Consider the following 12,652-nt stretch of genomic DNA (forward strand, 5'->3'; position numbering starts at 1 on the left):
TGGTGGGAGGGTCGGATATAAATTTTCGCTCGTTGCCCCCTTTCTGCGGTACGGAGGTGGGGCCGTTGGGAGCGATGTCACCTCAGGGGGCGGGCTTGCTAGGTGGAGTCCTGCCTGTTCTTCTGTGGCTCTGCCCTTTTTTTTCGGGTTCTCCGGGCAGCTTATTTTTTTCTCGGCGCCATTTTTGGGCGGTGGCTTAGGAATTTTTTTTGTTGCTGCGTTCGCGGCCGCTTTTTCAACCATGGCTAGCTGGGCCTCCAAGTCTGCATTTTTCCGCAACACACCCGTAAAGGCACGGAATAGCACATTTATCATCTTTTTTTGTTCTACTTTGCACCCGCCCATTTTGTCGCAGTGCGGCCCTCAGTTTCCAAACTTTCGCAGAGTTGGGTTAGGAGTTTATGGCCACGCGATCCAAGCGCCAGAGTTGGGTAATTAAACTTGTTAGTCGGCGTCGGCTCCCCGCCCTCCTGTACATGGCGTATATAGCGGGCGCATTTTTGGGCAGGAGTTGGATTTATTGAGCCTGCCGGTTTTACTTGAGCCAGAGAGATTGTTTTTGTTTCTTCCCGTGGCCTGTATAGGACCCGGTCGCTACCTATAATGCAGCTAAACGCCCCAGGGGTTAGGACTGTTGCCCAGTCCTTGGTGATCTCCCCTTCCCCTTTTAGTGAGAAGTAGCCGCTGATGCATTCCGTTTCCTCTCTGTCTGCTTGGTGATAAACGATGTGGGTTCATAATTTATTCGCGTTATCCACGCGGCACCCCCCACTGCGCTAGGGACAGTTCTTAATTAATTCTATCTTCATTACATTTTCCCTTGATCCTGTTCGTGATGCCATGTCGGAGATCAGAGCAACGCCGGCAGCTGCTTGCTGACCCCCCCCACCGGAGCAGTAAAACTTTTACCTGACAGGCGGGTAGTGATGGATGGGGTGGAATTAACCAGGTACAGATGCGTGTTGGTTACAGGAGATTGTTTACTTACGTCGTCCAGATAGTGACGCGCGACGCATGCTGAGCCTTTGTTCCGTTGCAGTTTTTTCAGTTATAGCGGTTATAATTAAGCGTATGGTCTCAGGTTACAGCTAACGATACAACGATTATGATCAAGCGTATAGTTTTGGGTTATAGCTAATGATGACAGACGTGGTGCCGGGAACGAGCTATCGTGCCTGCAGGGCTTTGATACGTCAATATTACGCTGACGGGAAGCTATTGACAGCTGATCAGAGTGTCAATTTACTCTGATGATGATCCTAGGTTTCTCCAAAGAGATTCCCGCAGAGGTCTTTCAGAGTTTCTCCGACTTGGGTGAAAGTTGCTAAACTATTTATAGACAGAGGTGTCTCTCAGAGATACCCAATGATGAACTGCTAAATGGAATCTTTAATTATCTGGCAAGCAGCAGTTCTTTGTGCTCTTAGGTTGCTATCAGGTTACAAGGTAGTGGGTCAGGTTTCCTGTCCGATACGTGAGAGGGGTTTGAGCTTGCTTCTTGACCAGTTGCAGGGATTTATGACAGGGCTATCCCCTTTTACTCTGACCAATCATAAATCACGCCTAAGTTTCGTTTCTTGCTAGTGACGTGGGCATAAATTTAAGTTTCTTGCTTGGATTTTTTTTTTTTTCTCAGGAACTTCTGGACAGAGATTTCTTTAACCCTTAATTGACTGCTGTGTGCATCTCTTGCTAGTGACATGGGCACTGATTAATTTGGTTGTGACACTGTCCTCGGCTCCTGCAAGGGGTAAGTACGTGCTTCCCTTTTCGTTGGTTTTGGGCTGGGGTTTCCCTATAGCCTCGGTGTCCCTGGGACACATACATTTTTACTTCCTCTCCATTCCCACAGTTAAGCTGTGCCTTTCCTATATTCATTGATTCTTGTTTCTTTACCAGCCTTCAGTGTCTGGGAGACATCACTGAACATGGCTCTAAACAGGTTACCCAGAATCTCTCTGCCACCCCCTTTCTCAGCCTGCTGCATGATTAGCATGGCCCTGCCATCCATGAGGTAGAGCCAGATCAGGTTGCCCCGTGCCTCATCTGCATATCAGTTTTTGGAGGATCCCAGGATTTGTGAAAAGAACACCCAGTTCCAGTCATGAGTGGCAGGCTAATTACCATGTGGATCCTTTGTGGGGAGTGGGGTGGTATTTGGAGTACACATACATACCGTGCAATGCTGACCTATGGGGTCACCATGGCTTGAAATGCTGTCGACTCTGCTGGGTCCCAGCCTAATAAGCTGTATGGTAAATCATGAGCTTTTTGGCTTTGGACTAATATTGGGCATTGTTTGTACTATATATAAGTAGATACAAAAATGCTGCTTAAAAATATGTTTATGGAATACACGTGCTAAAAATGCTGCAGTTTCTAAAAAGGTAAAATACATCAATTCTGGATGCACTTATTTTATGGGTACCCATAGTGATCTGCCCATATGTAAATTGCTACAGGCATGCTTAGTTCAAAGTCAGTGTTTCAAATTTACTCCTTACTTCCATGTGCTCAGGGAGAGCAGGGTCTGATAGTAAGGGTTGGGGGGAAGGAGCTACAGGAGGAAGAAGTTGGGGAAGGGACAGAGGGGAAGGGGGCCATGTGATCCCCAAGATTTATTTTTCCTGCTATAGCGAAAGGAAGGGGGACAAATTCAAGGCAAACCCCCAATAATTAGATTCTTATGCCTGGAAAATTATTTTAAAAACCCTATCATTTTTTCTTATATAGAATCTAATTATTTGGGGGGGGATTGTCTTATATTGGGGTCATCTTATATTCAAATAAATACTGTAATTGTCTTGTAGTGTGGAAGATGTCTGATAATCTCATGCTTCAGGACTTTTGCTGATCACAAGTAGAGGACAGGAAAGATATTTTTTCCTTTTATGAATGGTACTGATCTGGGGGGAGATGTTTGCTTTCATTTGAAGCACTGGGATGCTGGCTACAACTAAGGCTGGGGGTTCTTGGATAGGATGAGCTGATGTTCTTTTTGTTGCTTAGAACAGGATCTGGCTACAAGATCTTGCTCTGATGTTCACGGTTGTACCAATTATGAAATTTGGGTTCTCAAAGGAAGTTTTCTCATAAATCAGATTGGTCTGGATTGTAGGAATTTTTGACTGACTTCACAGGATGGCACCTGGTCTTTTATTCAAGGACCTTTGAGGACCTGAGACTATAATAACCAACTATTTCCCTGTTGTTTCAGTGTCAAGGCATTGCCAGTGTCTACATCTCACTTGCTTTTCCGTATGGTATGTTATAGGATGTTCTTGATACTTTGACTACCGTGCCTTGTAGATGTGAGGGACAGCTTCCAGAAAGGATTCTTTGGGCAAAGGAATGCCTTTGAATGCACAGCACTGGACTAGATGCCCCAAGGGCCCCTTTCCTGTTTAGTGTTGCTAAGCACTAGCCACACATCGTTATGGTTTGTATTTGGGGGAAATTATTTTTTTGACATTTGGTTACAGAGCAGTGAACAACAGATATTGGTAATAAAATGACAAGTAATTTCTCTGTATATGTTTTTTTTTTCAAGAGAATGTAAGAGACTTGCAGAGTATTCTGAGAACATACCAAGAGTTTGTTTTGTTTAATAGCACCAAATCTCATAGGTCAGTATGATTGCTGATAAACTGTGAAGATGCTTTGCAAAAAAAAAAAAAGGGAGGGGGGGACTTTATGGTTGTAAAAATACTTGCCCCAGACAAAGAAAGCCTTTTATTCAAGCAATAAAACAGCAAAGAGAAGGGATTCTAATGTGTGTCTTCAAAGGAAAAACACTGGGCTGCAACAACCCTGTAGGAAGCACAATAAAGGATTTCTGAAGCTTAATGAAGTTACACAGGCTTTCTGGGCTGCATGCAGCTGGGAGCAAAGGGGTTGGAACAAGATTAAAACAACCATCGTAGTAGGATTTCTGGACAGTTTTCACAGCTGGACTGCAGGGACGAAAGGGCTCACTCTTCCAACATCTCTCTCTCTCAGTATCCTAGAGGGGATTTGAGGTCCGTTGCTAAGTTGTCTGGGCAGCAGGGATGCATGTCCAGGTTTGCACACGGAAAGCTTTAGATCATTTTGTGTTTCCTATTGTTGGTTCCGTACAATTCTGTCAGTGGGAATCTGACTATATCTAAAATCTCCATAGTGTTTAGACCAAGACAGATTCTCATTTTGTAATGCATAAGCATAATTCACTTATCCTCCCCATCTTGAAATGAACAGTAAGTGGAAGCCCTTCTGAAGACTATTCACTTGGAACCTGATATAGGAAGGCACACTAGTTTGTGTGCAACTTTGAACTTTTACACTTGAAGTCAATGAGACTACTTCTATGTTTGAAATTTGTGCTTATGTTCTTTTTGATGGGTTGGATTCTTCAGGTTATTTTGAAGATTATACAGTGTATTTTTGAAGCTTCTGATCAATCTTAACTAGCTAGATAATGCAGTCCTACTAAAGATTGTTTCAAGATGAATCAGCTGACTTTATATTTTCTCTCCTTTTCCTACTTTTAATAGGTAAAAAAAAGGCCAATAATTAATCCCTTGGCACTGTTGTAAATGGGGTGCGCTGGCAGAGACTTGCAATAGCTCTAGAGTCATGAGTCTGTTCTGGAGTCAAACTGATCTATATTCTGGGTCAGTTGGCTGCCCTGAGCTGACCCAGCTCTACATGGGTCAGCAAAAGAAAGAAACGTGTGATGCTAGCTCCTTCGTGTGCTGTCAACTGCAAAATTGGTTGGCCTTTATTGTGCTAGCCTTAAGGACCACTACACTCAGGAGGACCTTGACTAAGATTTCATTATCACATTCACTCATTGGAATTACAACCATTGCCAAAAATGTTACTTTGAACTTGCGGTGAAAAACCATTTTCATTTGCATGCTGGCAGGGCTATTGTACTGGCGCCCCTTTGTAGCTGGTGCAGGAGACCTACACTCAAGGTCCTAATGATTTAATTTCATTAAATATCTCATAATACTTTTTCACAAAGATATATTTGTTTCACAAAGGTATACTGTAATGACAGACAAAATCCAGTTTGGACATTAAATTTTGTTGGCTTAAAGCAGGGGTTTTTAACTTTTTTTAAGTGTACCCCTTAGAGTGCACCCCTTCTGACAGAGTTTCAGCTCCTATACCCCTTTATATTTTTTTCTTGTTTTAAACAGGGGGTGGGGTGCAGATTGAAGCCCCCATGTTGAGGAAGGGAGTGGGGCTGGGGCCGGTGCTGCACAGCCGGGACGGGATGTGGAATGGAGCTGCGAATGCCTTGTCTGGGGTATAGATTCATAGATGTTAGGGTCAGAAGGGACCTCAATAGATCATTGAGTCCGACCCCCTGCATAAGCAGGAAAGAGTGCTGGGTCTAGACGATCCCAGCTAGATCCCCTAGTATGGGGGAGGGGGGATGGCTCCCACCACTGTGTGCACCCCAGAAGGCATTGGGGTGTGTGTCCCTGGATCTGTGCATGGGGTGAGGTGGACTGCCCCAGTGGTGGGGTAGGGAGTGGGGCTGGGGTGGCTCCCGCCACTATGTGCACCCCCGGGAAGGCATGGAGGGTGTGTGCCCCTGGATGTGCACATGGGGCAGGGTGGGCTGTGACTGCGGCTGCGGGTTGGGGCTGGGGTGGCACTGGGCTCTTCCCAGTGGGTGCTAGGCTAGGCTGTGCTTGGGGTGGGTAGCTGTGGCACTGGGAGAGGAGGGATTGGGGGGACTACAATGAATTCTGGAGTGACTGAAGCCCCTCCCCCTTGTAGCCCTGCTCCCTTAGGCTCCTGCAGTGAGGGAAGGAGTGGGGCTGGGGCTTGGGCTGGAGCAGGCCCTGCAAGCTGGGCAGAGCATGGGATGGAGCTGTGAGTGGCTCGTCCACGGGTTGTCGGGGGGGGCAGCTCCCGCCGCTGCACGCACCCTGGGAGGGATGGGGGGCATGTGCCTCTGGATCTGTGCACAAGGCAGGACAGGCTGGGGCCAGGACAGTGCTGCGCTCTTCCCAGCGGGGGGCTGGGCTGCGCTTGAGGTGGGCAGCAGTGGTGCTGGGGGGGGGGGGGGGAGGGCTGCAGGAGGGGCTGCAACCACTCCAGAATTCACCACAGTCCCCCCCAACCTCTGCTCCCAGTGCAGCCCGGCCCAACACCCCCACCAGGAGCAACTTGGCGCTTCCCCGGCCCTACTAGGGCCTGTAGTGGCCCGCAACTTGCCCTTGCCCTATGTGCAAATCTCGGGGCATGCCCCCCCCTGCCCTCCTAGGGTGCATGCAGTGGCAGGAGCTGCCTCACCTTCCCTGTACCAGGCACCCCCCGGATGATCCATTTGTGGCTCCATCCCCCACCCCTCCCTGGCTGTATAGTGCCTTTCTCCACTGTTTTCTTTTAAGTACCCCTAGGGGTACACGTACTGCCAGTTGACAACCACTGGCTTGAAGTATTACCCGGTAGCAGTTTCTGTTCGTGTCCATCACTTCCCAGTCTAATCTTGTGTACAAAGTGTTCACCGATCATTGCTTTTATTTATACTATTTGAGTTTACTTTGTTATATACATAAAAAGTGTCACATAATAGCCTATGCATGTTGTTATATTTATTTATTTATTATTTAGCAGCTATATTAAGAGTAGGCTAGGTGGTCATAGGATTATTTTGTGTGTCTGTGTGTGTGGGAATGCTTTTCTCTGGTTTAATTTGCATCAGTTCCTTAATTTAAAGACATAGTTATACATCAGCTTGAACAATATAACAATCTATCCACATCCTATTTTCACCATAAGGTTCAGTGAGAACACTGGTAATAGTATGTTTCTAAAGGAAACATATGACAATTTATGAGAATTTATGGTAAATGAGCTTGGTTAATGTGTTGAGTTTTCAGGTTCAATGACCAACAAGATGAAAATAACTTCCACTCTCCTTCCTTCATATAGATATGATGATCTATGATTCAGATGATGATATAGTGATTTCTCAGCTCTTTTGTGGAAGTACAGATGGATTCAGGAGGGAGTGGAGCATGAATCAACACATTGGGTTAAAATATTAATAGAAATAATGGAAGCAATGTTAAAAATTAGGTGTTAGTTTTTGTCAGGTGATGAGCAAGACTGCAATATGGCTTTACTGTCCATTTGCCCACACTTACTCCCAAGCTAAATCAGAGCTATTTAGCCCTCAGATAAACAGTTTCCACTCATGGACTAAGTGCAGAGGTTCAAAAAGCCTGAGGCAGAATCAATTCACTCTTTGCAGGTTTTTCTATGCTGCATAGGTCGGGCCGATAATGGACTGAACTGACATTCAGTGTTTGGTGGCCAAAGCTGATCACTTAAACCAGTTTGGGTGTGTCCAGATGAGTGCACTTGTGCATTTTCCAAGGGATAAATAGCAGTGGCACAAAGTTGTACTGCTGCTACTTGTCCCCAGGGAATGCCCCTGCACATGTGCTTTGGCATGCAGCAGATTGCTGTTGGTGGGGTAGGGAAAGGCTGTAGCCAGCAGCTGGGCTGGCTCCAGCAGCCTTAGGTGAGGTTCTGGGGGCCTTTCAGGGCTGCAGTGGTGGCGATCTAGGCACCCAGGGCCTAGCCTTTAGTCAGTGTTTGCCTCTGGCTGGCCAGGCTCCAGTTTTGAGTGGTACACACTGCAGCCACATGTGCCACCCCATTATTTTTTGGAGCATTTTTTTAGGTACCGGGATTTCCTGCTATCTAATCTTGGCTCCATGCTGCAGTGTGGAGAACCTTTTGATGTGTGCTGTGTACATTTTGCAATGCCTCAAAAACCTTTGAGGTACCACAGAGCACACATGCGTGCTCATCTGGATGTGCCCTTTATGTGCAACTTCTGTCCCTAGCTGTGATGGGATAAGAGTTAGCAGATGGCCAATAAGATGGAGTAGATAATACGGGGTAAGCCCTCATTCCCTGTTAACTCATCCACACTATTTTTAATGGTTTTTTTTTTTTTTTTTTGTAATTGGTTGTACCCATGAGACTGAATCAATTAAATAAAAACATTAACAAGCTCAAGACTTTATCATTCCATCATTAACTTGTTGTGTCCTGATGGAGAACCGTGTACTTTAGGACAATTAGTTTAAATCTGGAAGATTTGTTCTTTTCATAGAAATCCCACAAGTGTTTCACCAAAACACTTAAATGTGAAAAATGGCCCTGAATTGGATGACTAGTTTGAATTTCTGAACTTTGGGGAGGCTAGGTTCTACATCTAAACTTTTGAGATCTGGATTATTCTATAGTGTGTTCAAGTGGGGATGTAAACATTTACTTGGGGAAGTTTCCTGCAACTCCTTTTTCATCTATTCCTGTCTGTGCTGGCAGAGAGAGAGAAACCGCCCCCCCACTTGTTTGCTTCATTTTTCTTTGCTGCTTTATTCCAAACCAGAGATGCAAAATCAGAATGATTGATTATATAGAAGTGATTGAAGATTTAGGAAAGGAGCAGAGAAAAAAAGGAGAGGCAAATTAAAAGAAGGAAAAAAGAGAAAAAACAGTTGGGGAAAAATGGGAAGGGCATAGGTGGGGGAAAAGAAGGTCAGGAAGCAGAAGCAAAGACAAGAAAAAAAGAGAAATGAAAAGATGCTTATAAGCTTCTGACGTGATAAAGCATGTTGCAAAACACATAATGCCCTTCCATATTTTTCTGTATCATGAAAAAAAGTTACTTTTAATTTCATTCCTGAGACCTGTACTTACAAGTTAATGACTATATTAAGTTCCAGATCCAAGGATGAGCTACTCTTTTATATTGTGAGTTATAATTTACAATACTTTAAAACTTCCTATCAAGGCTTATCGAGGCCTATCTGTTACGTAGTGCATTAGAAAATTCAAGAAACAGAGTAACATACCAAATATCATACAGTTTTATCATATCCAATAAGACAGTTTTGTCATGCTAAACCAGGAAACTTGTTTACATGAAAGGAATATGAAAGAATATGCTTCTGCTTCTGCCTCTTTGATATGCTATGGTTTGTATTTGGGGGTCCTCTTTCAGTTTAGGTACTAAGCATCATCATTTTTTTTTGTATTCTTACAACATTAGTCTTTTCAAAGTGTGTCCCTTACTGTTTCATTTTTTCAATAGGCAAAAGATGAGGTCTTCTTTTGGACAGTTAACAGGCCAGTTTAGCTTTTGTGTTGACTCTTTAAATCAGTTAAAAAAGGTGCACAGGCTTCCCCATAAAATTAATAGAATCATAGAATAGTAAGGTTGGAAGGGACATCAGGGGGTCATCTAATCCAACCACCTGCTAATGGGAGGATCAGTCCTGACTAACTCACCTCACTCAGGTGTTTGTCTTACCAGCTCTTAAAAAGTCCAAGGATGGAGATTCTACAACCTCTCTCTAACTTGTTTCAATGCTTAACCATACTCATAGTGAGAAAGTTCTTCCTAATATCCCACTTAAATTTCCTTTGGTTCCATTTAAGAGCATCTCTCTTTGTCCTGTTCCCTGTGGCCACAGAAAACAGTTTATCTCCATCTCCCATATAACCACCAATGACCATTTGCCTGACAAAGGGCCCCATTACCCCTCTCATCTTTTTTACAGTCATTGCTCTGTATTTTTCAGTTATTCAGTTACAAAGAGGATCCGGCTCTCTGGATTTCTGTATTTAGAATGGGAAAGTCTTGTCTTTGTGAAATGGCCTGAAAAATGATAGTCTTGCTCAGGGGTTTTCAACCTTTTAAAATAAGTGTACCCCTTCTGACTGAGAATTTCAGCTCCTGTACCCCTTTGTATTTTTCCTTTAAGGGGTGGGGCAGATTGAGGCCCCCACAGAGGGAGGGAGTGGGGTTGGGGCAGGCACTGCATTGCTGGGGTGGGACGTGGAACAGAGCTGTGAGTGGCTCATCTGGGGGCGTGGGGAGGGCGGGTGGCTCCTGCCACTGAATGAACCCCCTGCAGGCATGGGGGTGCGTGCCCCCGGATCTGCATGCAGAACGAGGTGGGCTGCCCCACTGGTGGGGGAGGGAGTGAGGCTGGGGCAGGGGCTGCCCAGCCAGGGTGGGGCATGCCTCCAGATCTGTGCGTGGGGCAGGACGGGCTGCAGCTGTGGGCTAGGGCTGGGGTGGCACTGCGCTCTTCCCAGCAGGGGTTGGGCCTGGCTGCGCTTGGGGCGGGCAGCAGTGGCTTCCATGAATTCTGAAGTGGCTGCAGCCCACCCCCATAGCCCTGCTGCCATAGGGCCCTGCAGTGAGGGAGGGAGTGGGGCTAGGGCAGGCGCTGCACAGCTGGGCAGAGGGCGGGACAGAGCCATGAGTAACTCATGTGGGCAGCATGTGGGGGGGGGGGGGGACTCCTGCCACTGCATGCACCCCGGGAAGGCACGTGCCCCTGGATCTGATGTGTGCACGGGGCAGGGCAGGCTGGGACTGGGGTGGCTCCGGCCTCTTCCTGGTGGGGGACTGGACTGGGCTGCACTCAGGGCAGGCGGCAGTGGCATTGGGAATGGGGCCACGGGAGGGGCACTCTAGAATTTGCCATAGCCTACCCCAACTCTCACTCCCAGCTCAGCCTGGCCCAACAATCCTGCCGGGAATAGCCCAGTGCTGCCCCAGCCCCAGCCTGCAGTGGCCTGCAGCTGCCCTCGTCCTGTGCACAGATTTGGGGGCAATCTATTTTTATACAACATTAATGTAAAATGAGCTCAACTGGAGCTGTAGTGAATGTAGCAAATATCAAAAACAGAGCATGGGTGAGTAATGGCTTATAGCACACTTGGAGTGGATACAGAAAGTAAGAGTTAAAAAAGTAGTGTAACTAAAGGGTAGGAACAGGGGAGTGGCAAGAGCCTTAGGTGCCTACTAAGGAGACGCACAAAAATAGCAGCCACCACTGCTAATTTTTGGCTGCTACTGTCATCCTCCCTGTGGCCACTGCCCAATGCACTGCTACCACCTGGGAAGAACTGCCCAGTTGTCTCCAAGTTAAAAGCACGTATACAAGTTTATAAATCCATTTAATTCTGCAGGTGGCCTCTGCATTTTATTCTATTGAAATTACATTTCATTACTCTCCTAATTTTGCTGTTCCATGACTGTGGTTTCATCTCATAGATTCCAGCTTGCCTTGTGCCTGGTATCAACTACTAGTAAGAGCTAAAGGTACTCAAAGAACAAAAACGTTAGTTTAACATAAAAAACTTTATCAGCTAAAAGAATACTAACACTAATACTAATGCTAATACTAATAGGCTCATCTATGAAAGGTGTTTTACAAATTCCCTTTGAGGATTAGAATTGAGAGATTGGAGAGAGAGTGGTTGTCTTGTGAGAAGTGTGCCCCCACAGGGAATTGCACATTCTTGCCTTTGATAGATTTTTGGTGTGCATTCATTCTGGTACACAGTTGTCGTTTGGCTTCTACATATTTCTCCATCATATTTTATTGTGGGAGTGGTTGGCAGGTTGTGGGATATGTTGGCAGGTTTTACATTTCTTGTCCTGGGAACCAGACCATGCCAGGACAAGAAATGTAAAACCTGCCAACATATCTGTACCACTCCTACACTAACTACACCCCACAACAAAGCCATCACCATTCCTGGATCTTACACCTGCACCTCCAGAAATAGAATATATCTCATCTAGTGCACTAAATGTCCTGATGGAAAATATGTAGGAGAAACTGAACAACAACTGCACACCAGAATGAATGCACACCAAAAATCTATCAAAGACAAAAATACCCAACTACCTGTGGGTGCACTTCTCACAAGACAGCCACTCTCTCCAATCTCTCAGTGCTAAACTAATCCTCAAAGGGAATTTACAGAACACCTTTTGTAGATGAGCCTGCGAACTTCAGATCATAAATCTGCTGGATACAAAAAATCATGGACTAAATATAGACATTGGATTTATGGCACATTATAACCTGCCTGCCCTCTGATAACCCCAGGTAACCTGTCTGCATTTCACCAGCTACATTTTATCACCAGGTCAATATTCCTCCCTCCCCCCTGCCCCACCTGTTTTACACCTATTGTCTCCCATCGCCTCTGATCCTCACTGCCAGGCATTTGCATTTTCACAGACCTGCACTTTGCATATTGGCTTCTATTCCATCCAGGAGAACACATAACAACAGCAGACTCTCCCTATGCCTGAAGAAGGGTGTTTGTGTCTGAAAGCTTTTAAAGAACAATTTTTCCAACCAATTTTTTTTTAGTTGGTCTAATAAAACATATCACATTTACCCCCAAAAAACCTTCACTCCCTTAGTTCAGTATAAGTGTTATGGATCAGATCCTCAGCTTGTATAACTTATCATGGCTTTTTTGAATTCATTGAGATTGCCATTTTACACATGATGAATACTGTGCTTTATTCATTGCCCTTCATCCATGTCTCAACAGAGGTCTTACTATTTTTTTGACCATTGGAGGGCTCCCATATTTTCCATTAAAGCAAAAGCCATGTATTGAGTAACCTTAAAAAAATGATAAGATCTAATATGCTTCAAGTGAAATATATCCCTTAATATGTAACAGGTTTTACATGCCAGAAAATCATAATGAACATTGGACTTAATTTCTGCAACAAGAATCTGAGACAAAGAATTTCCTTGTGTTGTGGCTATAAATATGTTCCTAAGTAGGTCATCTGTTAAAAGGT

General features: G+C 45.2%; 1 long non-coding RNA gene across 3 annotated transcripts in view; it reads left to right on the plus strand.

The window, feature by feature from the left end:
- The first annotated feature begins 876 nt into the window (after nt 1-876).
- LOC109283669 (uncharacterized) overlaps nt 877-12,652 on the plus strand; it is a 119,176-nt gene continuing 107,400 nt past the window's right edge. Inside the window, exons 1-2 of one of the 3 annotated variants that reach the window (XR_009459825.1) lie at nt 877-949; nt 1,637-1,750. This is a non-coding gene — a long non-coding RNA (uncharacterized LOC109283669). Of the gene's footprint in view, nt 950-1,014; nt 1,751-12,652 lie in introns of those variants that run through there. The other 2 variants (XR_009459824.1, XR_002090933.2) reach the window with 2 other exon arrangements.

The sequence above is a fragment of the Alligator mississippiensis genome, chromosome 2 (genome assembly GCF_030867095.1).
Source record: "Alligator mississippiensis isolate rAllMis1 chromosome 2, rAllMis1, whole genome shotgun sequence".
NCBI classification, from domain to species: Eukaryota; Metazoa; Chordata; order Crocodylia; family Alligatoridae; genus Alligator; species Alligator mississippiensis.